The sequence below is a fragment of the Zootoca vivipara genome, chromosome 5 (assembly GCF_965207765.1).
Source record: "Zootoca vivipara chromosome 5, rZooViv2.hap1.1, whole genome shotgun sequence".
In the NCBI taxonomy this organism is placed as follows: domain Eukaryota; kingdom Metazoa; phylum Chordata; class Lepidosauria; order Squamata; family Lacertidae; genus Zootoca; species Zootoca vivipara.
Window position 1 is genome coordinate 11,493,352 of NC_142588.1, and position 27,792 is coordinate 11,521,143.

The window sequence follows — 27,792 nt, forward strand, 5'->3', positions numbered from 1 at the left end:
ACACATCCCTACAGAACCCGCCCCTGAATCTTTCACATGAGGTCTAAAGCCTGCAGCATATAGTGGCCAGTTCAGTCCTCAAGGTAGGCATTCAGAGGCTGCCTCCAGTGGTTCACAGAAGGGATAATGAGAGGCACCTCGATGGGGAGGGGGGGATTGGGGCCTGCAGACTCATCATGCACCCAGCAGATACAAAGCAAGGTGCTCAAGGGGTGGAGGGAATCTCTCTCTCTCTCTCTCCCATTCACAGTCAACGGAGGCATTGCTGATAGACTGCATAAGAAATACGGGCATAGAAATTGACGGAGAGACATCCACCCACTTTCTTTCTTTCTCTCTCCCCCATCCCTGAAGGGGGGGAACTGGGGGGATTCCTCATCCCCTCCCCCACCCCACCCCGTTTCCAAGCGAAGCTGAAATAAAAGAGGCAGAGGGAGCCTTGTGTGTGTTTTTATTATTATTATTATTTCTGATTAAAGAGGAATTCATTTCATCTCTCTGCCTCCTGCCAGGGGCTGAGGTGCCGCCATTGAGGTTAACGGTGCGGAAGAATACAAAAAAATTTCATTGAGGAGGATTATAAAAGTTACTAGCTGGAACATTAACAGAAGAGTAACTTGTAAAAAATGCAATATTACAATATTCACAAGGACGGTAGAGCGTGGTAAAGCTATAAAATTCAACATTAAAATCTTCTACGGCCTAGATAACCTAGTTAACAAACATTGTGCTGGAACTACTTTTTTGCGGGGACGAAGCGGCCGCTGCTCCTGCCTGAAGGGTGTGAAGTCCGAGGGCCACCCGGCACGTGGGGAGGAGGCCGGGAGAGACGCTCGGCTGTGGGGCTCCCTCCGCGGTGCGGCGCCTGAGGATGGAACGCAGGTCTCTAACTTTGACCAGGGAGGCGCCGGGAGGGTTCCAGATCAAAGGAAGGCGGCGCGGAGTTGTGGAGCGTAGGGTCGCGAGGACATTCGGAATCCAGAAAAATCGGGAGTGCTCTGAGGGTCCCCCTGCGGCCGAACACCTCCCTCTCGCCGAAGATCAGACAGATTTCCTTAGCAGCAGCACCATAAAGTCCGGCAATTCTGGGGATAAAAACAAAACGGGAGGCTGAGAACGGCTCTGGAGGAGAGCAAAATTGCTTTTCAAAGCGAGGTGAAAGTAGTACATCAATGGGCAGGGAGTTCCGCAGATCTCTCTGGCCTTCCCAGTGTAAAAAGGCCCCAAATGGGGATTCCTACTGGACAGGTCCAGAGACTCTTTGTTAAAAGAGAAAAGGAAAGAAAATATGTTTTTTTTAAAAGAAGAAGAAGAAGAAGAAGAAGAAGAAGAAGAAGAAGAAGAAGAAGAAGAAGAAGAAGAAGAAGAAGAAGAAGAAGAAGAAGAAGAAGAAGAAGAAGAATCCCCAACTTCTCCCATCATAGAGAAGGACGCGCGCCTCTCATCACAGTGACGTGGAGGAAAAGCGCACAACCCGCAGCAGGTGCCCCCAATGTAGCGTGAAATTGTGGGGATCAGGGGCGTGTCAACTTGAATAAAATATTGGGGCGGCAGGTGAGCCCAGCCCCTCATAATCGATCACAAGGCACACGCTATTTGAATGAAAATGCCCGTCAATTTTGGGGCGGCAGGTCCCCTCAAATATTTTATAGGGGGACGAAGGGACCTCAGCACACAGGAGTTGGCTCCTACGGTGGGAGATAAAAAGGTGACTGGGAAGCTTCTGGAAAGTTTCCATCACCAGCCCCACTCATTTCCTTTTCACTTGGCCTAGAGAGGATGCATAAGTTACAAGAGACAACCCCCCACACACTGCTGTTTTCTGTTGTTCTCCTCGTTCACTTGCATTTTTTTAAAAAGTCCAGTTTCCCGGCCTGGGATGACTTGCTGGGATAAATGAGACGGGCCTGGACGGGAGGAGAACCCTGGTTCCAACAGGGAGCTGGTCATGTTGTGAAGAGAGGGTGGAAAAGGCCATAAAGTCAGATCGCTCACTATCTATCACCTTCTGTTGCTTTAGTAACAGATGCAGGCTTTGAACCTGCGCAGAATCCTCCTTCATGAGAGGCCAAAATTGGGTTCCAGCCGAACGCTGGCAAGACTAGAGAATAGTGTGTGTTTTGTGCATTGTACGAAGCAAGTCAGAGAAGCCAGCGAGCCTTCTTCCTCCGTCAGCCTCTTGGAAGTGTGATCCTGAAAAATGGGTGGGGTGAGCAGAAGTCCGATGCTGACATGTGGACTTCTGCTCTCCAGGGCCTGCCCAAGAAGAAAGCAGACGCGATTTGCAAGCATCTTAATGAGCTCGCGTTTGCACGGGTACATAGTCCCGTTCACACGTTCACATTTTCCATACCCTGGGTGATGGAACCGTGGAGTTTCCTTTCTGGACTCACACGCGTTGGTTGGCTGCGAGGCTCATCAGGGGACCTCTTGAAGGAGCCTGCAGCGGGTGGACTCCAGTTTTCCTGCCATTGACGCGTGTCGATGTCGCTGCCTCTAAGATTCACTGCCTTTGGTGCCCCTTTGCGGATGGCTAAGTGGGTGAATTCAAAGTAGCGCACTTGGCGCTTTCCCAAGCACTGCCAGTCAAAGTTGGAGTAGCAAACTGAGGTCCCGGGATAGCTACAGAGAACTCTTCCAGCGCAGATGAGCACGATCTAGCTACATGTGTGTCGATCTACATACGAGCCATGGGATGGGAAAGGAGATGTGTGTATTTTGGATTGACACTCAATTCATTCCAAAGTGGAAAACCAAGGCAATTATGTGGTGTGCAGTGCAATTCTACCGTCCCTCCCTTCCTTCGAGAGAGAGACTTGCCTGGTCGGTGTATGCTATTCTTAAACTCTCTCCAAAAATTCAGTCTGCTCAACTGTTATTCACACACACACTCGGGGGATAAAAACTTAGCAACCCCATCCATTGTCCAGCTTCACTTTCAATGAATGATCCCATTGTTGCAGGGGGAGTGGGGGCCGTGGAGAGAGAGACCTTGCTTAGTCCTAGCCTGCAAATTTGTGGCAGGAAGCCTTCCTTTATCCCCCGATTCCTCGCAGAACATGCTGGGATGTGAAAACTGTATAATTTGTTTCAGATCTACCTTCCCATTTCAAGTCGCCCAAATAAGAAGGTAATTGGAGACGGGAGATGGGAGAGGACTTTGCCTTCAGTTCTCAGGGTTTACTACTGCGCATGAGCTTAGAGGGGGAGCATATTGGCCAGCACTAAACGGTTACTTGAAAGTAAGCTACGTTGGCACCTGGGAAATGGTTCCGAAAACAATAAGCTGGGACTTAGTGCCTCGAATTCAAGCATGCAGCGTACCAGCCTGACCGACTATAACCTTTGCGTCAGAGGAAACCTACTTATCTGGCGAAGTGTGGCTGCCTCTTTGTGTATATGTGTGACGGGGAAAGAGAAATCTATTTTTTCCATACTATTATTTCCGTGTCCTCCTCCTCTTCATCTTCATCTCCCGTTTCTGTATCGGGAATCAGAAAAGGGGTTAAGGGAGAGAGGAGGAGGGCGGAAGAGCGAGAGAGAGAGAGAGAGAGAATCTCTTTTAGCTGCTCCGAAGTGCGATTCAGTTCCCCAGGGAGTTGGCAGACAGTTTGTGGAGACGTTACTCCAGATTTTCAGACTATGATAAATATGATAATTTGTATAAAATTTGAATGGGTTCTTGTTTTCAGGGAAAATGCCTCCGATGATGAATGTTCCTGATTTTCAGATAGATGGCTGATAAAAAGTGTATTGAATTGTTGAAAGCGATTTTAATTTTAATTCTCTACCTGCAGATGTCTAATAATAATAATGTCTCCTAATAAAATAGGAAGGTGTCAGTTTAAGCAGCGGTATCGCGCTTGACTTCCCCCTTCCTGTCCCCACACTGTGACAACATTAACCTCTTCTTATAAAAAAAGCACATAAAATTATTATAATTACAGAGTTATTAATTTTAAAAAGAGGGTTAGCAGGATTTTTATGATTATTAATAGAGCTCGCACATCTTACCCCTGGAAGTAAATCCCGAGCGCTAAGACTGTTATTGGATCGGAATCGCCTCTGGAGCTTCAGTTTGGACATTTGAAACAAAAAGGAAAGGGGGGGCGCAGATTAACCCGTAACATTTCCCCCTCCCTTGAACTTATTTAAAAGCCACGGGTTTTAGAAGGTGCCGCCGTAGGATGGGGAGGAAACGTTTACACGCCTCCAAATTCTTAAAATACCTATCTGACGCGGGAGTGGGGGGGGGAGGCGACTTCAGTTGGGTGGGGACCCTTTCAGCAACACAAATCTGTCCCGCGGAAAGCGAACTGGGACTTCTCTCTAGACTGCCTTCCGCTGCCTGTTTAACACCCCTGATTGGGGGTGGGGGGGGGGCTCGCCGCTGTGCCTTTCAGACCACCACTGACCGCACGGCGGGCGAAGCCAAACCGACCGACTAGTAGCGCTTCAAGCTTGGCTGTGAATTCACCTCGGGTTAGGGCCATCTCTCATCCGAAGCATAAATCGGTTTGCATCCAGGTTCACAAAGCGATGGGGTGGGAGGAGTGGGGACTCAATCGCTTTTTATTTTTATTTTCCTCGCCCGCACCACGTCTGAACGAGGCCAACACAAATCCACGCGCACAAGTGCGCGCGCAGGCACAGGGTGTCAAGCGAAACCTCGCCCGGCCTTCCTCCTTTTTGCAACCGCGCCCTAAACGCGCCGACTCGGAAGCGAAGTGTTTCCTGGGTGCTGTAAGACTTAACTTCCTCGCAAGTGGCCCTCAGGCTCGGAGCCTTTGGAGAATCGACGTGGCGCCTGCCAAATTAATACTTGGCTGTGAAGAAAACAGTCCTCAAAAGGAAACTGGGGCAGGGGGGGCTCTGGGGCTGCGATGAGAAAGCCGTTCTGGATTTGCAACCAACTTTAGGCGAAGCGGCCGGGGCTGGGGGTCGTTGACTCTGGGTTCTTGTGCGCCAAACCACTAGGCGCTGTGCAAACGTCTGAAATGACAAGGCAGGTCAGAGAGGGAAGCGATGGGAATTAGACGGGAAAGAGGGTCGATCGGGAAGGTACAGACAGAGTGGGAAGACAGGCCCGCCCCAAGGAGTCTGAAGGAACCTGCCCGAACTGCTTCAGTCTGTCGGACAGCAAAGAGTCTTTTAGGGATGGTTGTGGCTCGGCCGCTTGGGAACTAGAGTCAGTTTTGGTCGGTGAAAGGTTCCCTGGAGAGCCTGAAAAGAAGGTGAGCCGAGGTGCAACTTCCTTAAGGGCAAAAGCCGAGCAAGAAACGACGGCGCAAGGCGGTTTCCACGCAAAAAATGCAAGCGAGAGTGAATGGCTCACCTCTGCTCACCAGAGGGCATATTAGGGTGGATGGAGGGAGCATTGCACGCCTGCCCAGAAAAGCTGCTAAATAGCCACAGAGCCTGACTAGTACCGGTATGCAAACAGGCGATCGTGTGATGTTTGTGTGTGTCTCTGCTTTTTAGACAGGTGCCAAACCTGAATGAAGGTATGTGGTGTGGAATCGCAACCGCCTGATCTTAAAGGCATTGGGGCTAACAGCTGATCCACACCTACCCGTTGGGGACGCCCTTCCGAGTACACAAGCCTAAAATCGGACCTGATCTTGACTCTCTTAACACCTTTGCTTCCTATGTTCAGCCAGAGGCCTAAATGTACGGGGGATATCGCCGTTTGCAGGTTGACAGGCGTTTGCAGCACGTCCCGGCGTTGAAATAAGAAGGGGGACTTTGGCACGGATTGTTTTTAATCCCCTTTTCTGCTATAGAGTCGGTCGCTGAGATTACAGGATTGTCACAAGGCTTTACTGGGCGTGCAGGCAGTTTTGGCCACAGAAACGAAGTCGGACCACCCCCATTTGTTGCACACGCAAAAAGGAAGGAAACGGGGGCTGGAACCGAGGGGTTTTTCCTGGCCCTTTCCTTGCATTTTCTGCGAGAGAGAGGTTCCTAGCGTTTTCAGAATGGGTTGTAAGGAGGAATGGGTAACCCATCTCTTACATAAACGTACCGGCGTGATGGAGCAGCCACCACTTGGCCCCTTTGCCAAAAATAAAATAAAAAATGAGTGCGGGCGTTTTTCGGGACTGGAGAGTTGAAGAAGAGGAGCCCGCCGCCCTGCTCCGATTCTTCAAAGAAATAGGGCGAACCTTAGCCTCCAATAATTCTTCTCCCACAGCCCTGGAACATTCACTTTTCAATTCCGGGAGGGGCTCATGGTTAGGTTCCCTGGGCGCGCCTGGCGCTTTTCAACTGGCTCGGAGAGTTTAAAAGGATCCGGAAGCCGTTTAGGCTTCCTCCACCTCCTCCTCCTCCTCCTCTCCTGCTCCCCGGCCTGGATTCCACAACTGATCCTCTTGCCCGCAAAGGTTTGAGCCGGACTTTGGCGAGCCGCCAGCCGGCCAGACAGCTCCTTCCAGCTCTCCTCTCTCTCGGAGGAGGGATGCGAGGCTCCTGTCCCTGAGGACTCAGTTTCCTCGCTTGCAAATCGACCGAACGGATCCGCTGCGCCTTTGCGCACAAAGTCTGCGCACTTATTAGGGGGAAAGTCCTGTTGAACTTCGTGAGAGACAGACTCCCGCAAGAAATTGTTAAGAGGGGCGGGGGAGCTCGGTTGCCAATACATCCTGTTGTCAACCCCGGAGTCATCGTCCTGTGGGGCTGGGGTGGGGGGTGAGGAAGCGGATTTTGACCAGACCAAAATAATCTCACGACAACAGCAGCGAAGAGAGCGGCGGGGAAGCAGAATCAATGTTGATGCACTCAATGGGTGGCAGTCACCTAAATTTTACTCAAAGTAGACCCATTGAAATTAATGAACTTTGCTAATTTGGGTACATTAATTTCAGCGAGGGTACTCCCAGTGAGGTCACTCAATATTTCTTTTTTCTGTCAAACTTTAGCAGTTCTCCCAAGGTGGGCACCTGCTTCAAATAACATCTTGAAGATTTTCAAATTGCACTAAAACTGCAGCGGGCTTCTCCTGCCTTTGCCAGGAATCGGAAGGGTCTTTTATAATCCTGGCGGAAGCAGCAACACTTCTGATCCCTCACGGATTTGAAGGGCAGGAGTCGCTGGACTTTCAGATGGATTTCGGCCTGATCTACCTAGGAAAGCCACAAGAAGACAGACAGACAGACAGACAGACAGACAGACAGACAGACAGACAGACAGACAGACAGACAGACAGAGACTTTCAGGGAGAGCCATCCTGATTCCTGTCCCTTTATGCTGGGTTAGGAACCAGTCGAAAAGCAGATCAACCCTTTAATTTAGGCCAGGCCCTGAACTATATAAAAAAAAAGCAAGAAGGAAGATCATGTCATTGAGTGTGTACAAAATAATTTCCACTCGCTGGTGCGTAATGCCGGCCGCGTCCGCGTCCCCATCCAATACAGGGATCTAAGATTGAAAGGATTTGCGAGGATAAATAAGAGCAAATGAACCCCAGCAATTCTCCGTTTAGAAAAGGAAGGAAGGGAAACTAAACTAAGTTTCTTTCGTGCCCAGGAGGAGGAGGGAGAGAAAGGGGAGGCGCTATCTCCTTGGAAGAGGGATTTGGGGCGCAGAGTGAACACGGGCATTCTGAATCGTGGCCCGGGGGCAGATCTCGGCTGGGCTGGGGGGGGGGGCGAAATCCCAGGTCCGTTTCCTGTTCTCACATCCAGACAGAAAGTGAAAGAGAACTGGAGGGAGGGATCATGGGGGTTCGCCTGCCGCCTCATCACTGGCTCGAGTCTAGGACAACAACCCGACGGCGCTTCGTCTCTGCGAGATCTGTTTTCAGGCTGAAGGGGCCCTATGGGAGAAGAGAGTGAGATGCAGAAGCCCAGCAGGGAAATAGAAGCTGGAGAGAGAAGAGCGAGGGAGGTCGCTTCTGTCCCCGCAACCTCCGCGGGTCAGAACCACGAAGGAAGAAGGCAGTGCCCTTTTTGAGCCTAAGCAGGACTTCTGAAAGGGCTGGGCGATATCTAAACACAGCCTACGTAGTGGTGATGGGAAAAGAATAACAGTAATAATAAGAGAGCTCTGCCCATGTAACATATACGGTAGTCAAAGGTGCCAACTTGAATAAAATATTGGGGGAGGACAGGTAAATTACGCCCCGCGTAATTGTTCACAGGACACGGCCCACGTACACCATTTGAATGAACTTGGAGGAAGCACCCCCCCAAAAAAACATTTTAGTGGGTGGGGGCATGGACGTAGCCAGGAGGTGCAGAGGGCAGCTGCCCCCTCAAAAAAAATCAACTAAAAAAAATAAAAATACTTAACTAACTGACCAATTGCGTCTCAGATAACTCAGTTCTGCCCCCTAACATAAAGCCTGCCCCCCCAAATACTGGCTAAGTCCATAGGTGTGGGCCACAGGGACCTCGGCCTCTAGGAGGAGGCTCCTATGATGGCAGTGGTGGAAGTAGTAATACGAGCCCTGCCCACTTCTAGGAAGACCCCCTCCCTATGCGAGAGGAGAACCACCTCAGTCCCGCAGAAGTAGCGGAAGGGGAAAGCGGAAGAAGTCGGAACTGATAGTCTCTGTGAGACCGTGGTGGTGTGTGGAAAAATCACGCACGCATCCTGCGGCATCTCGGGGACCACGCAAGCAGATCGTGGGAGAAGCTCTGGCACCTGTCCGGGTGATGGGCGCCCACCTTTTGTGGAAGCACCCAGAGCCAGTGTCACCACGCGAGGGTGAGGGAATTGCTTGGCCACAGATCCACCCAGGATAATTTCTATCTGGAGGCTGAGGTTTTGAATCAGCAAACCCAATTCACTCGGAATAGTCGAGTTGAAAGTTCTTTAGAGTTTCTCCTGAAGACTTCTCAGCGCTGTCCTGCTACCCCTGAGCACACCTCAAGGTCTTTCATAGGCTAATATTTATTCCCCACATATTGAGGGTCTGCTTGTAGGTGAGGGAAGGAGTCTATTCCGCACTGCGGACTCTGAAATGGGAGCAGGGAACAGGGGCAGATAGTGCGGTTCTTGTTGGAATTGATATTAGAGTTATTTTCAAGAGGGAACGGTGTAAACCAGGCATCCCCAAACTACAGCCCTCCAGATGTTTTGGCCTACAACTCCCATGATCCCTAGCTAACAGGACCAGTGGTCGGGGAAGATGGGAATTGTAGTCCAAAACATCAGGAGGACCGAAGTTTGGGGATGCCTGGTGTAAACGCTTGTGAGCGCAGCAGGTCTATGACAGAAGCAGCTCGATTCCAATCGAATAAACGGATAGAGGCCAACGATTCTCAGTTCTCTTGCTCCTGCTGAATACTATGGGCCATAAGTCCACATAGACATATTTAAGTTAGTTACAGTGGTGTTAACTCAATTTCAGTTCCAATACACACCCAGAACTGTTCTAAGCCGCTTTCACTTTTACACAGCTTTGCTGCCATCCTGAGGTGCTCTGTCCTTTTTTTTTTAGAAGTTCAGAAAGTTGAAAACCCAGAGAAAAGTGGGATTTGAGTTAAATATTAAATCTAAAACTGAGACGAATGAGTTTTAACTTGAATTCAATGATTCCACGTTTACAACCTGCCCAAGCATTGAGACTGCAACTGGCAAGAGTCAGGTCCCTTTTTGTGGTGGGCCCTAGACTATGGAGAGCTCTGCTTTCAGGGGCGCAGATGACCGCTATGTTGCAGATTTTCGAATGTAGTTTTTTTAAAAGCACACCACCTTTTAAAATATTAAATTAAAACGCGCCTTTTCCTAACTACAGCTTTTTCTTGTCCAATTGGTCTTTTAAATGACTGCTACTTTTGCTGCCTTTTTCAGATTTGATTTTGTGCGCACGCGCGGGCACAGACACACAGACACACACACACACACACACACACACACACACACACACACTTGTGGTGCTTTCATGATATTGTGAGGCACCTTGAGTGAACCATGCCTCAAAAGAGGTAGCATATCAATAAAGATATGAACACAAAAAACATGTTTGATTGGATATGTTAATCTCAGAAGAGTATTGTTGGGGGGGTGTTTTTTCTTTATTATGTGTTTTGTATTTTTATATTGTGTTTTTATGTTGTAACCGCCCTCTGGGGTGGCATAATAATAATAATAATAATAATAATAATAATAATAATAATAATAAACAACTTGACAACGCCACAGGTTTTCTGAGTTCCAATAAGGCTCGGTTAGATTTACTCCAAAGTAAATGTGCTGATAATGAATCATTGGCAGATTAAGACTGCAGTCCCAAGTAAGTTAAGTCCCCTTGGACTCGTTGGGATTTACCATTAAGGAGGAGACATGTTCAGGATTGCAAGGCGCATAAATCCTTTTCAATGCTCATTGCCTGGGATGGTCTTTTAATTTGACTGACCATTTCTCTCCAGTAGAGATAATTTATTTGGGGGAAACCGCCTGCGTTGTGCAGGAAGGCAGTAAGAAAGGCGGCTGCCAGAACGGGAGCCCCTTTCCCGGGGAGAGGGGGGCAGCTCCGATTTATCACCCACCACAATTCTGCCCCTCCAGAGCCTTCCTGGCCAAGTCTCCCTTAAAGGGTCAGCTGGTTTTCAGCCCACCGACCCCTCTTAAAATCTGCTGTTACCAGTGACCTGTCGCGCAAGGTTCTCGTAAGGACCGTGAAGCGCTCTTGTCTTCTTCACACTATAAATTCTGTGGAAGAACAAGAATAATTGTGATTTTCAATTCCTGGTGGCGACGCGAAGAAAGAAAAAAGAACGGAAAATGGAACCGAAGCCTTTGTCTCTCTCCCTTTTGGCAACCCACACGAGCCCTCTGATTTTCTCATTCGTGGTACAGATTTGCGCTTTTAAAAAGTTTGGTTAATGTTTATTAAGTTGCCGTCCTCATCTTCCTGCTTGCTGTCGAGCAAGCCCCTTCCTTCTCTCTCTCTCTCTCTCTCTCTCTCTCTCTCTCTCTCTCTCTCTCTCTCTCTCTCTCTCTCTCTCTGCCCTCCGTTTCCTTTCTGGTTAACTGGACCATCTCCCATCCCGCGGCTCTCTCCGACTCTGGCACCCTTAAAAGGCGGGCTTTGAATTCAAGTTGCTCAGGATTCAACTCTCGCCCTTTCTTGCTTGCTTCGCCACATTAGTGAAATATAAACAATAAACAATGAGCGACACTTCTGAACACACGTTTAGATCACGGGCGGTCAGGAAGGGAAGAAGGAAGACCAGGGAGCGCTGGAAATTGACGCAGTTCTCAAATGTGCGGGGACCAGATCATCATCATAGAATTGTTAAGTTGGAAGGGATCCTGAGGATCATCTAGTCCAACCCCTAGCAGTGCAGGATCCTTGAGCTTTTCCTTCCCCGCCTGGTCCCGAGACCGGATCTTGACTAGCGGGTGGGATGCATCCTCATACTTGCTTTTATGCTAAACTTTATTCGCTCTGCGCTCGCTCTTGTTCAAAGTTTTCATTTCACCAGAACGCTCTCAAAAACCGACCAAAATTTTGAAAGCGGCAAATGCGACAGGATAAGAATAAGATAATTATAAAGCAGGGCTAAAAAGCACTCAGACAGCTCACTCAAACCCGAATTCATAAGCACGGGAAAATCAAAAGCGCGAAAAGGGAGATTTGGGGAGAGAGGGCGCCACTGCGGAAAAGACCCTCTCGCCCAGTGCCTCCCCCCTGAAGCGAGAAGGCGGGCTCCAGGCGGAGAGCCTCTGGGGGTGCAAAGCGCGGGCAGACGCCCCGGTGCGCAGGCATGTGAGACAATTTAAGTATATCTACATCACCCTCTCCAAGTGCTACTCTACATCACCCTCTCCGAGTGCTACTCTAACCACGCTAGAGAGCGAGCCTGAATGTGGCCACTCCGGCTGTAAGCCCCACCCTTGATGATCCGGTTTTTCACCGAGTTGGCGATAAAAGCGGTTCTAAACTAATCCAGACTCCTCCAGGAGGTTCTCTAATCCGCCTCGATGGAGCGCTCGAGGCTTCCCGCCAACAAAGGGGGCTAGAAGCCCAAGCACTCCCGGTCCTTGCCCGTTATTGGGTTGTCTGCCTGAGGCTGGAGGCGCCTCCTTTCCAGCGCAGCGATTAGGCACTCCGGCCTAATGGTTTGCGGATCGGGCTAGCAGGCTTGTTGCTCCGACTTCAGTTCGCCTCCTCCGGGCCCCCTCTCCAAGTTTACCTCCCGACTTTAGCCTATAGGGCAGTACCCCCGTCCAACCACACCCCGCGCAATAGTCCCCTTTTCGGAACTTGTGGGTTACAAGTTGGAAATCGACCCGGATTCCTCCCAGAAAGAAGAAAAAAGACGGGGCTGTCTATGGCGGATCAAACCCCATTTTTTAAAGGAGTGCCGCTGCCTGCTCACCTTTTCATTCCCCGCCCCCCGCCCTCTTCTCTCGCGTTCCTCATTTCCCTGGGAACTTTTCTCCTCCGGAGTTAACTATTAACCGAGGCACAACGGGCAATTTTCTTGGGAATGTGAGCTATTTCCTTTACACTGCAGATAGATGGGGCGAGTGATTAATAGCAGATATATATTTCAAAGAGATCGCCGATGTTTTATGTTGAGCAGAGGGGGCGGGGAGAGATGCATCGCAAGAGGTCCCCGGAGAGATGCGTCTGTGCAAAAACGCGCAGGAAACCAACCCAAAATGACATTCTGTGCCTATATCTATCTCATCTATATATTTTTTAAAGTTTCAACATTTCAATTAAGAGGAGTAATTTTCTACGTCGTCGTTGCAGTTGAAATTACAGGAGTGCCCCGTGTGTGAGGGCTGGGAGGAAATAGTTCCTATTTGTATAATAAAGAGTATTATCTCCCCTGAAAGTTTCCAGGAAGTTGGATGCTTTCTCTTGCGCTCACACCCGATGCCGGGCGCTTTTTATTCCATCTCCAGAAGCAGGGGCGCTCCTCTGCCTGCTTGGCTTTATATCTCCGGCTGATCCCGGGCAATTTTTTGGTCAGGGGTGCGCACTACCTGGTGCTTATAGGATCAGGAACAGGCAGTGCCTGAAGCGCAGAAGGAGCGGGGTGTGAGCCACCAAAATAACCCACCTCTTTCGAGGTGCTTTGCTCCTGCAGCCCGCGCAGGATTAATTCCAAGCGGCGACTCTGAACGAGGGATGGCGCTGCGTTTGCGCTGCTCAGTGAGCTTGCCAAACCAGCCACCCAAGCCGCGCAGGGCTCCTCCCCCCTCCCGCCCCCCGACCTTGGCTTTCTGGGAGAATCCAAGTTCTCCAAAGGGACCAATCCACAACAGAGTTATGCAGACCGAGGTCGGAGCTGGAGAAATCCTGCTGAAAACCAAGACTGCTGAAATGAATCTCGGGGTTAATTGAGTTGTGGATCGGGTTCAGAACCGCGCAGGTCGATCCTAAGCGAGCCCCGCTTGGTTTAACTGGGTTGCGGGCGTATTTCCTCGCCACTTCAGAGTAAGCCTGCATAGGCTGTAGGGTGGCGCAGAAGTTGGAGAGACTGTCTTCTCAGGATGGGACGCAATGTCTCCCCAACCTCTTTCCACGAATCCCATCGAGGTCGTGCCCTACACGTTCTCTGTTTCTCCTCCTCCTCCTCCTCCTCCTCCTCCTCCTCCTCCTCCTCCTCCTCCTCCTCTTTCAGACTTTTTTTTGGGGGGGGGTGTCCTCCATTTCAGTTTCTAGCCTTCCTTCTCCCCCCCCCTTGCCTCTTTCTTTCTGTTTCCCTCTGCCCCCTTTCTCCTCCCCCTTCCTCTTTCCTTCGACCCACTCCCTCTTTGCCCCCCCCTCCACCACAAGACCACGAAGGTGGCATATGAAGTTCTAAGTCTAACTGGCTGGTGTCAGGCAGGGTTTTTTTTCTCTCTCCCTCTCTCCCCCTCTCTCTCTAACTCCTAGGCAGCCTGGCGTGACGGATTAAACATCAACTAGTTAAATAAAAATTAATATCAAATGCTTCCTAACTTCTAATGTCATGTTGTTTATAACTAATGAACTGATTAGGGGATAAACACATCAGGAAGACGTTTCTGCTCCTCTGCTCTTCGCCAGAGAGACAGCAGCTTCGAGAGGCAGCGCTCCCCCCAAGAACCCACCCACCCAATTGTCCCTGCCATGGTTCTTTCTCCCCACATATACACGCCAGTGAGAGTGCCAGATGGGGAGGGGGACACGCTGCAGTGGTGGGGTTTGTGTGCTCCGAGGTGGGCTTGGGCGCTTAGCTGCGGACTCCAAGGACCTCTCTTGGGGAGGAGGGGGGTGTTTATATTGCCAATCCTCTCCCTAGCAGAGATGTGCCCACAAACTCGGAGGGGGGGGGAGAGAACCAGGGGAGAATATCACTATTGTCAGGAGGGCAGCTCATGCCTGCGCTTGCTTAAAAGTTCCGTTGGCGATGGGTCACTCAACAAACGGACATTCCTACAATTATTAACAAAGCGGTTGGGATATATTCCACGTTTTCGTCCCGTCTGCCCACTCGAAGCAAATGCCCCCCCCCCCATTTGGCTTGTTGGTGGATGGTGGCAGTGGAGGTGTCTCTCGACCTCTTTCCCTTCGGTGTCCCTCCACCTCCTCGCGCGCCCCCAAAGTTGGCCACCTGGCCTCCACCCCCACCCCTCTTTCCCAGGAGCTCCTCGCGTAGTTCCGGGAAGAACCCCCCGCCCGGCTTTTAAAACACTGTTTGTCCAGCCCAGCGTCGGTTTTGACAAGACCATAATAACAGGGGAAGCATTTTAAAACCAATTTAGCAAATGCAGAAATGTAATTTTAATGAAGAATCGATGAGCGAATGGTTCATTTTTCCTAGGGTACCTTGTTGGAGTTGAGAGACTTTCAATCAATGGGGGCGGGGAGGCGGAGTGGGGGAAAGGCGAGGGAGAATGGGCTCCCGGGCGCATCTGCTGCCGCCGCGCCGCGCCTGCTCTCGCAATCCTGAACTGGGGAAGGAGGAGACAGGATTTGTCGAACAAACAAGCTTCGGAGCGCCGGCCATGAGACCGCAAGGAGGGAGAATCTCAGGGGCTCGAAGGGGGCCACGCCATGGGCGTAACCAGGCTTTTTGTTAGGCTGGGCAGGCCTTTTGGGGTGGGGAGAACCTCAGCTAGCTGTGTATATTTATGGATCTTTATTGATTTTGCGGGGGGGGCAGCAGCCCCTCCCCCCCTTGGCTACGCCCATGGGCCACACTCTCTCCTTAGCGAGATTCCGAAGTACATAGGAGCCAACTCCCTGGGGCCGAGGGGTCTTACGCCGCCCCGCCCCCCCGATAAAATCTTTGAGCTGATGCGCATTGCCATTCAAATGGTGTGCGTGCACCGCGTCATGTGATCGATTATGCGGAGCGGGGCTTACCTGCCCCCCCCCAATATTTTATTCAAGTTGGCACCCCTGCCGACGGGGGTGGGGAACCCGAGTTCAAGATCTTGTCTGAATCCGACCTAGTTTTATCTTGGCATTTCGGATGAGGGAGGAGAGCTTAGATGGCTGACTGTGGTTGCCAGCTCTTCAGATTGATCATTGGGAGCAATGGGTCTAGAGGCGAGTCAGGGCAAGGTTCTAGCTGCCGTGCCCCCCCTCCCTTAAAGTGGTTCTTGAGATCTTTAAACAATGGCAGCGCCCCCCCCCCTAACTCTCCGTTGGGGACAAAGTGGCTTGACATCTTACTCTCTGGAGCTGGGCCTCACCACCCGCGGCGGCATAGCGGACTGATGATGCCCACCAAAACCCTTCGACTTGCGAGGCATTTTTGGCAGCGATCCTCGGCGAGAAGCGCCCTCTCCCGCCGCCATCCTGCAGATAGCTGCTGGACCACGGAGGGGGAGGCCTTGATTACCCAAGCTTGGTTGGTGTTGGGCTCTCCCTCCTTGGAGGTTTTCCAAGCAGAAGCTGGATAACCATCTAGGGTTTCTTTGCGCGCGGGGAGAGGGGGTGGGGAAAACACGAAGGGTGGTTCTCCAACTCTGGATTTCCTGAAAAGGAGCAGGAGGGTTGGGCTAGATGACCCACAGGGTCCCCATCCCCCACTATCCTAAGGGATATCTGGTGAAGCGATCCAAAGGTGTTGCCTGTTAGCCAGACCGTCTTTGAAGGTAGCCCTGTATCGGGAAGTTTGTACCGTAGTGTTTTTATATGTTTTTATATGTGCTGGAGGCCGCCCAGAGTGGCTGGGGAAACCCAGCCATGTGGGCGAGGTAATAATAATAATAATAATAGTAGTAGTAGTAGTAGTAGTAGTAGTAGTAGTAGTAGGCAGGGTAGGGAAATGAGGTTCCCATCGCCAAGCCTCAGCAACGACCCTCTTGGGGTCCCAGGCACTCTGTACATGCCCTCGCCCCTCTCCACTTGCGACCGGGCCCCGAGGGCTAGCGCAGAGGAGCGCCTCTTGTCATCTTAAGAACGCGAGACGAAGTGTGCTTGTGCTGGCAAGTTTTCTCCCCTCCTTTTTAAAGCTAGTTGAGGATCTGTGGCGAGGCGTCTCCTTCTTCCAGGGTTTATTTATTTATTTATTTATTTATTTAATTCCCCGGGAAGGGGGGTGGTGGATAGAGGAGCCCCTCTCTCCCTCCCCTCTCTTTCGTTCTTCCTCTCCTCCTTCCCTCCCTTTCTCGTTCTCTCGTTATCTAAACCGTTTAGCTTTGGGTGGTTGCTCCCAGATCTCCAAAGTGGGGCGGTGGGGTGGGGTGGGGGTAGCCGGCAGGACGGCCCAGTGAAGCGCTTGGCAGAGGAGCAGCGAACGCGAAAAGGCCGCGGCCGATCTGCTGGGCTGAGCCAAGCGGCCCAGGCAAGGAGACGCACCATTAGGCAAGGCAGGCATGGCTCACAGCTCCGGCGGGAGAGCAGGTAAAGGCAGGAGGGGGTGGGGGGAAAGAGGCGGTTGGCTAGGGCCCCTGGGCCCCGCTGAATATTCACAAGGCAGGCAGGCAGGCAGAGCTCTTTCCCCACCCCACCAGCACCTCGGTGTCAGCAGCAGGTGAAGGAAACATCCCCATCAGATATAGAGAGACTTGCTTGGCTCCAGGGAGCCCACAGGTGTGCGGCGAGCCGCGTCTGAAATCTGGTACTGCGGAGCCTTCCCTTCGGCGGCCCCCGAGTGCAATCAGGACTTTTACCCAATGAAATTGTCCTTTGGAAACTTCCGCTTTCCTGGTTGGTTCCCTATGGCGCCGCTCTTCTCCAATTAACCTTTTTTTTTCTTTTTTGCTCCCCAGTGGCTGCTTTGCCTCGCTTGCCCCCACTCAAATCCCCCTGGTGCGTCTCACGACTTCCCTCCCAGCTGAAATTGGCGTGCGCTCCAGACTACAAGTCCGTTAGAACGGAAGGAATAAAGTTTTGGTGTCAAATGGGGAAATTTAAGCCATTGTCGAAGGTGTTGGATTTGGGACCAACCTGGGTTAAGCCGGCATCGCTCTTGCTGTGGTGGGGCCCGCCAAAAATAAAACTACAAGCTAATTCATGGCGCTCTCCTCCTGTTAATGTCCCGCGCAGGTGCTTTCGCTCCCTCAGTTGTGGATCTAGTTGTCAGGGGGAGCGCAGGGCGTGCCCTTATGGGGCAAGAGTCGGGGGGCGGTGGGGGGGGGCTAAGTGAGAAGAGCTTTGGCAACTGAGGAGCTCACCCTATAGCTGCCTCGTGTACACCCGGATTAAATCCTTGAAGAGCCCCTTCAAAGTGTGCCTTGGAGATGGATTGAGGGTTCACAAACCGATCTCCAAATACTGCTTCAGTCTGATCCCTGCCTGGGCTCACAATCTGGGTTTCTGGTCTCGCAATAGCTGGCACAGAGGGGCTTCAAGGACTTATTGACTAATTATGAGTGAGGTGGGGGGGCATGAGTCGCTGGTGCTGGGCCATTGAAGTCCTTGCTGGACTCAACAGAACCAAATCAACTGAGTCGGGATTTTAAGAAAACAAACCAGGAGTCCTTTAAAAGAAAAATATTTTCGCTAGTTATTCTAACGAAGTTTCTCTAAATCTAGGAAGCACTTCTATAGAGAGATTCTGTGAACATATTCGGCAGTATAAGGAAGATGAAATGCATCCAATTAAAACATGCAATATGCGTTAGGGAATCTATAACCGATGGCATGTGAGTTTGCGAAGGAGGGGATTTGTAGGGGAACCTCAAAATGAATGAACTTTTCTGGTTCGATGCGGGCCTTAGGATGCATGATCACTGATCAAATACAGTCAGGAGCACATCAAACACTTAATACGCGTTAAGTGTACTGCTGTGTATTAATCGTGTGTTTCACACCTGCCACATAGGAGAGAAGGCCCAGCCAATTTTCCAGTCTCCCACGCAATGATTCTCGGTAGAAAATGGCACGCAGCCTCCCTCTTCTCCCTTCCCTCCCCCCGTTGGAAGTCCCCTCTGTTCCATTTCCCTTCTGTGTCTCTAAAAGATCTGCCCAAGTCCCTTTGCATCTGAGGTTTAAATAGGAAGATCAATAGAAAACAGTTGTAATGATCTAATTAATTATAGCAAAATTAAAAGCGAGTAGAAAATCAATCTCTGATGGTGTTGAAGATGGAATTAAATTGATAGTCCATCTGTTCACCTCCTAGACCGTATAAATTTGCAACCCAAGGACGGAGCTAATGGGATCAGGCTGCTCGAAATCTCCTATCTCTCTCTCTCTCTCTCCCCCACCCCCGCCCCCGTTCTTACTCCTTCCTGAAGTTCAAACTTGCAGAATCAGAGTCTGCCACAACTTCTCCGCCAGACAGTTGCAAAATTAAACACAATATGAGGCAGTTCTGTGGCAGATAGGCCACTTTGTATCCTGTTATTGGCCACAACTCCCTCATCCTAAATTCCTAAACAACCACGTTGGTTCTAATGTTCCACTGGATCCTAAGCCGGCTGTTTCCTATGCCACTTTCAGGGTAATCGATGGGGGTTTGAACCAGCATGTAGCGGGTGGGTGGGTTGTGAGGCCTCGACAGCCCCTTCCACACTACACAGCGGAGCTGCCTTTTAATAAGAGAGGCAGAATTAATCACAGTAATGAATTTGTACACTTGCTCGGAAGTAAAGCCTACGGAAGGGGATGGGAACTTCCGTTCGGGATCAGGCTGCGAAGCCATTGAATTCCGTACTGGTTGCACACACACAAAATTTGCCTAAATCCGAATATCGGCTTAATTAATGGGCCAAGTACCACACAGGGAGGGGAGGTGGCGGAGGAACCCTAACAAATTGGCCTAAAACAATGGCGTCTATGGTGCACATCTAGGCAATCTCGAGGTGCGCGCGCGTGCAAACACGTGTATTCCCCTTACACACACACACACACCCTTTGGAAATGGCATTCTCTATTCCACCCGAAGCCAGGGATTCCGTCCTTCCCAAGGCCGACACCCGCCCCACGGATTTTAGTGAGACCTTCTCCCAAGAGGGGTCGCAGACTTTAGAGTAAGGGTCGGTCAGGTGGTCATCGACTGCCCGCCCTCCGGATCCCCCTCTCACCCCCACCCACCCCTAACACCTACCCTTCTTCCGGGGAGAGGCTTCCTCCACCAACCGAGCCGGCCCGGTAGGTCCCTCTTACTCTTAGGCCTTTTCGACGTCCTTCCTCCTCTCCCTTCCTGCAGCAGCTAGAGCACCATCCGTTTTCCTAGGCTTTGCTTTGTTTCTCACGAACCAGGACTGAGAGCTAGGAAGAGAGAGAGAGAGAAATACCTCCTGTCGCCCCGCTGGTCTCTTTTAGAAAGCAGCCGGGCGAGGAGGACGCTGGCTTGGGTAGATTTGCTAAATCAGAACCAAAAAAAAGCAAATCGCAACAGCAACCTTTGCAGCTTGCTAGTTCTCTTCTTCTTCCTCTCTTTAACCCCCAACCCAACCCACCGCGCCGCTCCCTACCTCTCCAAACTCCCCGCAATTTGCCCTAGAAAGCATGGCAAGGAGTAAAGGAAGCCGAGGCAAGACTGACGTCTGGGGAACACACACACACACACACACCCAGGCTCCTTTAGGGATGAAAAATGGAAGATATTTTTGTATGGGGGGGGAAGCCTCCGGAGCGCAGTGAAATTAACAGAACAGAAACGCAGCTTCTTCCCCCGGGTTTGGGGACAAGCAGAAGTGCCGCGTAAGCCTGGTGGGTTTGCGGGGCCCGTCCCGGTCCTGCGGTGTGTGCGTGGCGGTGTGTGCGTGGCGGTGTGTGTGTGAGAGAGAGAGGGGGGGAGGGAGAGAGGGGGGGAGAGAGAGAGGTCCCCTGTGCGGAGACAGCAAAGGCAAGAAGGAACCTGACTCCACGGTGTGGAAGACTGCAGCTCTTGGATTGGAGCCTCTTTCGTCTCTCCTTTTAAAAATCCTGCCCATTCTAGAAGTGGGAGAAACGAGATTTCCAACCTTCAAAGCCGTGATTGCTTTACTAGTTCCCCTCGAGCTTTAGCGCAGTGTTAGTGTTACCATTATCACCTAGGCCCAAAAGAAAACTCCTACATGGACTGCTATATATATATTATATATCTATGTATATATTAAAATACCTCTCCTTTGTCCTTTTCTGAACCCCACACAGAGACACACGCGCGCGAAGAGGGCAGGCAAGCGCCCCGGAGCTCTGCTAATCCGTTTTATTAACTAATATATTCAAAAGGATGGATTGGCCTACCGCGAAAGGCTGTCGCAGCTCTTCTTGTCGGTTGGGGCTTTTGCCTGGTCGGGCAAAAGTTGAGCTGTCGTGGGCCCCTCGGTCGCCCCCCCCCATCCCTCCCCCTGTGAAATACACGCACATTTTGACTGGATTGTGCACTGAATGTTAGAGCAGCACCAGGACTCCAGAAATTAATCCAATTCGGGACTTTTCTCCGCTTCCTCCCCACGAACTACCGCCGTCTTACCTGAAAATGTACGCGAAGGATTAGCGCAGGTGACACGAGCTGCTTCTGAGCAGAAGAAGACGCACGATCTTCTGAAAAGTTGGGGATCTACGTCGAAGTTTGGGGTGATGGGCAGAGAGAAATCGTTGGAGGTTTATTCTCTCTCTCTCTAAGGGAAAAGTGTGTGTCCAAAATAAACTAACCACCTCAGCAGCATCCAAGGGCGGCTATATTGAGAAAAGTTTGCAGAGAGGCAATCCTGAACTTCGCCGCCGCGTGGAAAGGGCTGCAGCGAAATCCATTAGGTCAGGATCACAGGCAGAGGAAAGAATGGCCAGCGGTGAGGGGTGGGTTAGGGAGAGGCGTCTTGCAAACCTCGGGGTCGGAGAAACCGGGGAGGCAGCTTGGGTGGGCCGGGAGGAGAGACGATGCTGGAGAGCCCCGGCCAGGCCGCAGTTCAAAGACTGGGGAGCCCCTTTCGCTCCTGCCTCTCCTGCCCCTTCTTTTGCAGCATGGACCTCCCTCGTGAGCCCATCCATCTCCCACCCGGGAGCGGAGGAACCCGAGTGCCTCCTCCCTTCCCTGCGTCCCGCAAGGCTCCCTTTCCTCCCTGCTACTCACCTGGGGCTCCCTTCGCATAGCTTTGGGCTGGGCTGGGGACTTTGGGGAGTGTTTGTTCGGAACAGGAATACAACGAAAGGCGCTTCTTTCTCTCTAAGAAGGTCTGGCTGCTCAGCTTTTGGAGCCGTTCACAATTCTCATATGCCCTATTTAATGTTGCCCTTAAATGTTCAGTTTCTCCTCTCCCCCCCTTTCTTTTTACATCATTTCAATTATTGTTATTATTCATTTTGATCTTGGATTTAGATCTGCTCCGCCAGCCAAAAGGTTCCCGAAGCGGCTATACTTTTATTGGAATATGGTCTCAGATAACTTTAAAATCCTGCATTTGTTTAATTGCACAGAGGGGTCTTTGGGCGTGTGTGTGGTTTCCCCCCTGTTTGTTTGTTCGTTCGTTCATTCGCCTCGTTCTCCTCTCCCTTTTCCCCTCCCCCTCCCCTTAATTTGTCCCTTTCAGGGACTCTTGTTCAATAATTCCCCTCACCCCTCCGCCTCCCGATTCCTTCCGATCCCTGCGTTCACACGCACGCACGCACACGCACACACCATTAGCAATTCCTGCCAAAGTCGAGTGACTTGGACCAACACACTTTTTAATTAGACTTCAGATTTGAGGATTACCTGCTTTCAGATTTTACAAAGAAGTATTAAACGGTGAGGGAAAGAAGGGAACAGCAACACCACCTCCCCCCCCCTAGGAAAAAGATGGAAACTGTTCTCTTGCAAACGAGGAAACTTTCCTTGGTATTCGCCCTCCCAAGCCCCTGGCTGAAGCTGACTCCCCACCTGAAAGCGGAAGGATTAGGGTCAGAGAGGGGGGGAGAGCCGGTGCCCCTTTTGGCTTTTTAAAAAAATCTCCCTTCTCCCTTCAGAGTCCAGACAAACTCAGCATTAAATCGCTACTATCCTCCTGGTTACCAAGGAATGAGGAGACGGCCACATTTCCAAATTCTGGGTGGCATAGTGGTGTCCACACATATATTGTCGTGTGGAGGTTAACTCTCACCATCATTTTGTTTCTCGGGAGAGAAAACGCCTTTATTCAGCAAACAGAAATTGCTAAAAGTAACGATGCGCCGTTTGAAGTATTCGTAAGTTATTCAGATAATATACATCGGCAATAACACTTAAAAAATAATGTCACAGTCATGGAAAGAACACCAGAAAATTAATAACAACATCGCAGGTGCCTTTATTCTATCGACAGAAATAATTTCATGCGGGAGCTGGCCAGTAACATGGAAACAATGGCCGTAACATGGAAATATATACAATATAATATTTATAATATAGAAAGATAGAGAGAGAGAGAGAGAAAGAAAAAGAAAGAAAGAAAGGGAATATTCTACCCGTGTTTCTCCAAAAATAAGACACCGTCTTATATTTATTTTTCCTCAAAAAAACCACACTATGGCTTATTTTCAGGGGATGTCTTATTTTTTCCCTCCTTCTGCGGCAGCCGGCATTGCTGCTGCACCTATCACTATGTCTTATTTTCAGGGTATGGGTTATATTCCTTGAATACTTAAAAATCCTGCCACGGCTTATTTTATAGCTACGTCTCATTTTTGGAGAAACAGGGTACTTTCTCATTAGCTAGGGAGTCTGCAGATAAACTCCTTGCCCTCTTGGCCTTCTAGGAACTGAATTGTTGTTTGTTTGGTGGGAGGGAGGGAGGGAGGGAGGGAGAAGTGCTCCCCCTTTTTCATGGATTTGAGGTGATGGGAATATAGTGCTCCCCCTTCTAATCCTCTCCTGTAGGGCTTTGTGAATTGCAGGCTCTCATCATTTCACTTTGGCCCTGCCTCTACTGGAATTACCCTTTCCAGGGACTTAATGGGCAAGCGCCAGGGTTTTCGCTGAGCCGCAGCACTTTCCACCTATGTCCCCGTTTTTATGGGTGCATTATAGTTAGGGGGTTATATAAATGTTTTTGTCTGTGATCACTGTAAATCCTAACATTTGCAAAAGGCCCCAAGGCAAGCCAACCTTGGACGGAGGGAGGGAGGGAGGGAGAGAGAGAGAGAACCGGGGGTGGGGGTGGGGAGGAAATCTCCCATTACTGCTGATTAAAAGGAGACTTTAATAAGCGCCTAATTCACTCATCGGGAGTTTTATGGAGAAATTAGAGAAGACAAAAATATCTCTGGCGGGGGTGGGGGCGGGAATCCCCGAGAAAGCCTGTTTCTGAGAGGGAAGCCAGGACAGAACCAGACCCCCCTCAAGCGCCTTAAGATCTAAGGCAGTCTAGGAGAACCAGGTAATGTCTCCTGCCAAGCTTGCCCGCTGCATTTCCAGCCGTTTTCGCCATCACCAAATAAAGGAAAGGAGATGGGCATTTTCTAGGCGAGAGGGGCGAGGCCACTAAATTACAGCCGCCTTGCATTTGCGGGCTGCGGGGGCGGGGGAGCTTCTCCGCCTGCGCCAAAAGCCCCGCCAAGCGGTTGTTTACTAAAACCAAAGCCTCCTCTCTCCCCACCCCAGTTCCCCGCACAAGGGGCTCGCTAGCTTCCCCATATTTGCAGCTCCTCTCCGGACCCCCACCTGCTTTCCTGATGCATGCAACTGCAAAGGACGTTGCTTGCAGCAGGCAGGCAAGCAAGCAAGCACTCGCGCATGGTTGCACCTTTTCCGCCTTGTTTGGAGGGGGTGGGCATTAGTTGCTGGGTTTAACCCTTGAGTTTAAACCCTGAGCTGGCCAGCCCCGCTGCAGAAAAAAAACCACACACACACACGAGCTGGCCTCCCCCTTCTTTCCAGCCGAGGCTGTAAAAAGGTCTCCGGCTTGTCTGGGTTTTGTGGCCAACGCTCCGTTGTAAAGAGGAGAGGTTAAAGTGTCGGTTGCCGAATAAAGAGCGGCGCACGTGGGCTTCTTAGCTTTGAGGGCAAACAAATGTAGCAAAGGGGGAAAGAAAGAAAGGCTGGAGGGGGGGGAGAGCCCACAACAGCCGGAGCAGCAGGAGGCCCGCAAGACTCGACCCCCCCTTCCCGCGCCTGCCTCTCCCTCCACCCTGTCCATTCATTTCCCCCTCTGCCCGGTGCCAAGGTGCCCACGCTAAGCCTAGCCTGACTGTATCCGTCAAGTCCCCCCAGACATGGAACCCACCCAGGAGTCACAAAAGAGAAAGGGGTGGGGGGGGAGAGAGGAGGGAAATGAGGGGGTCTTGGCTGGGAAAGAAGAAAGTAGCTTTAGGGGAAATGTGCCGTGGAGTGTGAAATTGCAGCCCATGGTGCTCCATATTGTACCAGAAGCTCTCCAAAAAAAAAAAAAAGCCACGCCAACCCCTCCTCATCCTCCAACGTGACCACAGGGGCAGGGGGGGGGAGAAGAGACGGAGGATCCGGGCACCGGGAGGGGTGGTGGGGAGAGGGACGGACCAGGAAGCGGAGGACAGTGCCAAGTCTCCGCGGAGGGCCCGATCCACCACCAAGCACCCCGGAGTTGTGGAGTGGGCGCCTCGAGCAATGCAGAGCAACTTCTCAACATTCAGCTCATCCAGGGCTTCTCTGTGTATTTGCTCCAGTGTTTCTACAAGCGGCACGTGAGCTTTTTTTTAAAAAAAATAAATAGCTCGACATGCGGGACATATTAAACGTGCGGAAACGGAGCCCGCTTTAAATCCGCAACGGCTCCCGCCTCCCGGTATAGCCCTGTGTCGCTGCTGCTGCTGTTTTAAAAAACAAACAAAAAAAAAACCTCTGCTTACCCCTACCTGGCGCGCCGTGCATTTGGGGCGCGTGTGTGCCCGCTTGTGTACAGCCCTCTCCCATAAAGGATAGTCTTATCTCATGCATATAAGATAATCGAGGCTTTCTCCCCTTAGATGACTGCCCAACGCGGTCTCCTTTTAGCAAGGAGAAATGCGCAAGAGTTTTGGTTTGTTGAATCAAACCGGGAAAGGGAAAACGCGCGGTGTGCGCATTTTGTAGACTAAATCCCGTCTCGAAAGGGCAACGAGGTCTCTCTGCCTGTCAGTAAGGCCTGTTTGGAGGCCACCAGGACTTCGCCGTGGTAGAGGGAGCAGACGGAGTCCAATCTGGTTTGGCAGGAAAATATTTCCGCCCCAAAGAAACGAGGAGGAAAATTGGTAGCAGTTACTTGTTAGTGGTGGCGGCGTGGTTTTGTATCCTCTCTAGCGTCAAGAAGGCAATGAGGGTCGAGGTGCAAAAATACTATCTAGGGCTCCCTAGGTTGTTAAGATAAACTTCATTGTGTGCAGACTCCCAGGGAGTGGGTGAGGTCTCTGAGGTGACCTTCGGGGAGCCTCGGTGTGTTGCAGGGGCTCAGATGCGATCAATAGGTTTGACTTGATCAGCTAAGGAGCTGGGGGAGGAGAGGAGCTAATGAAGTAAATGCAAAAGATCACTATCTCCTCCGCTACTCCTCCAAAAGTTTGTGGGTTCCCCCCCTTCCAAATTTCCGCAGAGGAGCGGTCGCCTCTTTTGAAGTGTAAATGTCCCGAGTTGGGAGGTGAGCGATGAATAGCGGGGACAGGAGACCCTCTTTGAAAAAGGAGAAAGAAGATTCATTTAAAGTAAAAATGGGGAGAAGCAGCCAAGCTTGACAGGCCGCGAGCGGGACTTGGGGAGTTTTCCCAAAGATAACAGAGGTGGGGAGAAGAGGGGGTGGTGGAAGGGAGGGGGGGTTCTTTATAGTTATTGAAATCCAGTCATTCCATCTGTTTGGGGAAGGAAGAAGGGGAAACGGTTTCAGGGATCCTGCTTGAGGAACAACCCCACCCCCACCCCTCAGGCTGATAGGAATTGTTGTGTGGATTTGATTGTTGACAAAGCAATTCCTCCAGGAAGTCTTGCTCGGAGCGGGGCAGGAGGTGACACTTCGGATGTGCCGTGAGATTAGAGGCTCTCTCTAACTCTTTGGATGTCCAGAGAGCACAACTGATACACCTATTCACAGATAAAGATGGCATCCGTAGCGATCTGTTTGTTTTCAGGGCCGTAGATATATAGGCTACATATATAATATGGTTCTCGCGTTGGGATATTTTATAAGACCTACGGTTGCAATTAAACAACATTCTATATCCGATACTTCAGTGGGATTTGATTGCATCTGCGGCTCTGCACGACCTTCTGCAGTAGCTTCGCTTCTCTCTTGTTGGGGAGCCCATCACTCCCTGGAGAAGGCAACGTGTGGACGCCTTTTCTCTAGCTTTGCATTTTTGCACCTGCCCACTTTCCATCCAAGCATGGGCTCTGGTGGGAGAGGCTTTTCTTCATCCTCCTCCTCCTCCTCCTCCTCCTCCTCCTCCTCCTCCTCCTCCTCCTCCTCCTCCTCCTCCTGTATAACCTCGATAAGAAACAGGCCCTCCCCCGCTTCCACTCCCTCGTTCCCACAATCAGAACTATTGTCTCCTAAAATATAGGGTCAGCCTATAAACCTGCTCGAAGACAGAATGAACTCCCCTGTGCGCTAATGACGACGCGGGGAGGGTACCGAGGGGCTTGCGGGGAGAGGCAAACAATAGCCTCCTAGGAACAGATGCACCCCCGGGGGGGGGTGCTGCGAAGGAAAGAGCATGGGGAGGGGTTACAAAATGGATCGGCTGGGCCTAAATCACCGCTGTTAGTTGACGTCCGAAGTGGGGTTTATACTTCATGGGTTGTGGACTCTGGGCCTGCTTCTTGCAGATGAAACAAGTTTTCCGTATGTCTGGAAGAAATAGCATGAAACACCAGGAACTACCTTATTTTATTTCCACTAAAAAAGGTGTTTGTGGATTCGGTATAATTTAAATAAATTTCTCTGCGCCTTTTGTGGGTCCCTCCCCAATACAGGCGGGCGTGTGTGTGTGGGTGTGTGTGCAGCAACTCCTGGGGTGGGGGAGGAGAGAGATTAAGTTAAAATCCGGTTACTTTGAAACTTTTTCCGAGGTCTGGCGATGGAAGCTGCGCAGAAAGCAAACCGCGGAGCGCCATCTACAGGCGCAAGTGGGAAAGGGGATTTCGCCGCCTTCCCCTTTCGTTCCGCATTTGCTTCAGAGCAAATCATGTTTTCCACCTGTATTCTGAGCAGGGTCCCAGGCACACTAGCACAGCCTACCTCTGCCATCACCCAGGCTCCAACTCCACCCTGATCGGGAGCGGGGAGGAAGGCATTCCTTCTTTGATCTACAGCTTCGGCTGCTCTCCTCAAAGGAGTTGGAAAAAGTCTGAGGTGGGGGGGAGGAAATTCAGTCTGGCATAGAGGTGGAGTGGGGAGCGGCGAACAGCACAATATCCAACGGCGGCTGCGGGGGGGGGGGGGTGCAACAAAGAGACCCGGCCGTGGGGTGGCGAGGAGAGACAGCGTGCGTAATAAAATAATATATTGCATTACCGGTACAAAAATTACAGGTGAACTCCAAAATATTATATTGGATATGGCCATAATTAACAACGA

At 51.0% G+C, this 27,792-nt stretch overlaps 2 long non-coding RNA genes across 5 annotated transcripts; one reads left to right on the top strand and one right to left on the bottom strand.

Annotated features, from left to right (window-relative positions):
• Window positions 1-434: 434 nt before the first annotated feature.
• On the bottom strand, window positions 435-23,382 carry LOC132592183 (uncharacterized). Of its 4 annotated transcripts, none has more exons than XR_015950128.1 (5): window positions 21,390-23,382; window positions 20,790-20,937; window positions 19,434-19,597; window positions 3,366-3,481; window positions 435-1,085 (listed from the first exon to the last, which is right to left on the bottom strand). It is a non-coding gene; the product is annotated as an uncharacterized LOC132592183 (long non-coding RNA). The 4 variants fall into 4 exon arrangements; XR_015950129.1 differs by lacking the exon at window positions 21,390-23,382 and adding an exon at window positions 2,354-2,677 and having other exon boundaries at window positions 20,790-21,383; XR_015950130.1 differs by lacking the exon at window positions 21,390-23,382 and having other exon boundaries at window positions 3,438-3,481; window positions 20,790-21,383.
• LOC148685565 (uncharacterized) lies at window positions 16,173-17,392 on the top strand. Its single transcript, XR_015950131.1, has 2 exons — window positions 16,173-16,783; window positions 17,152-17,392. It is a non-coding gene; the product is annotated as an uncharacterized LOC148685565 (long non-coding RNA).
• Window positions 23,383-27,792: the final 4,410 nt, after the last annotated feature.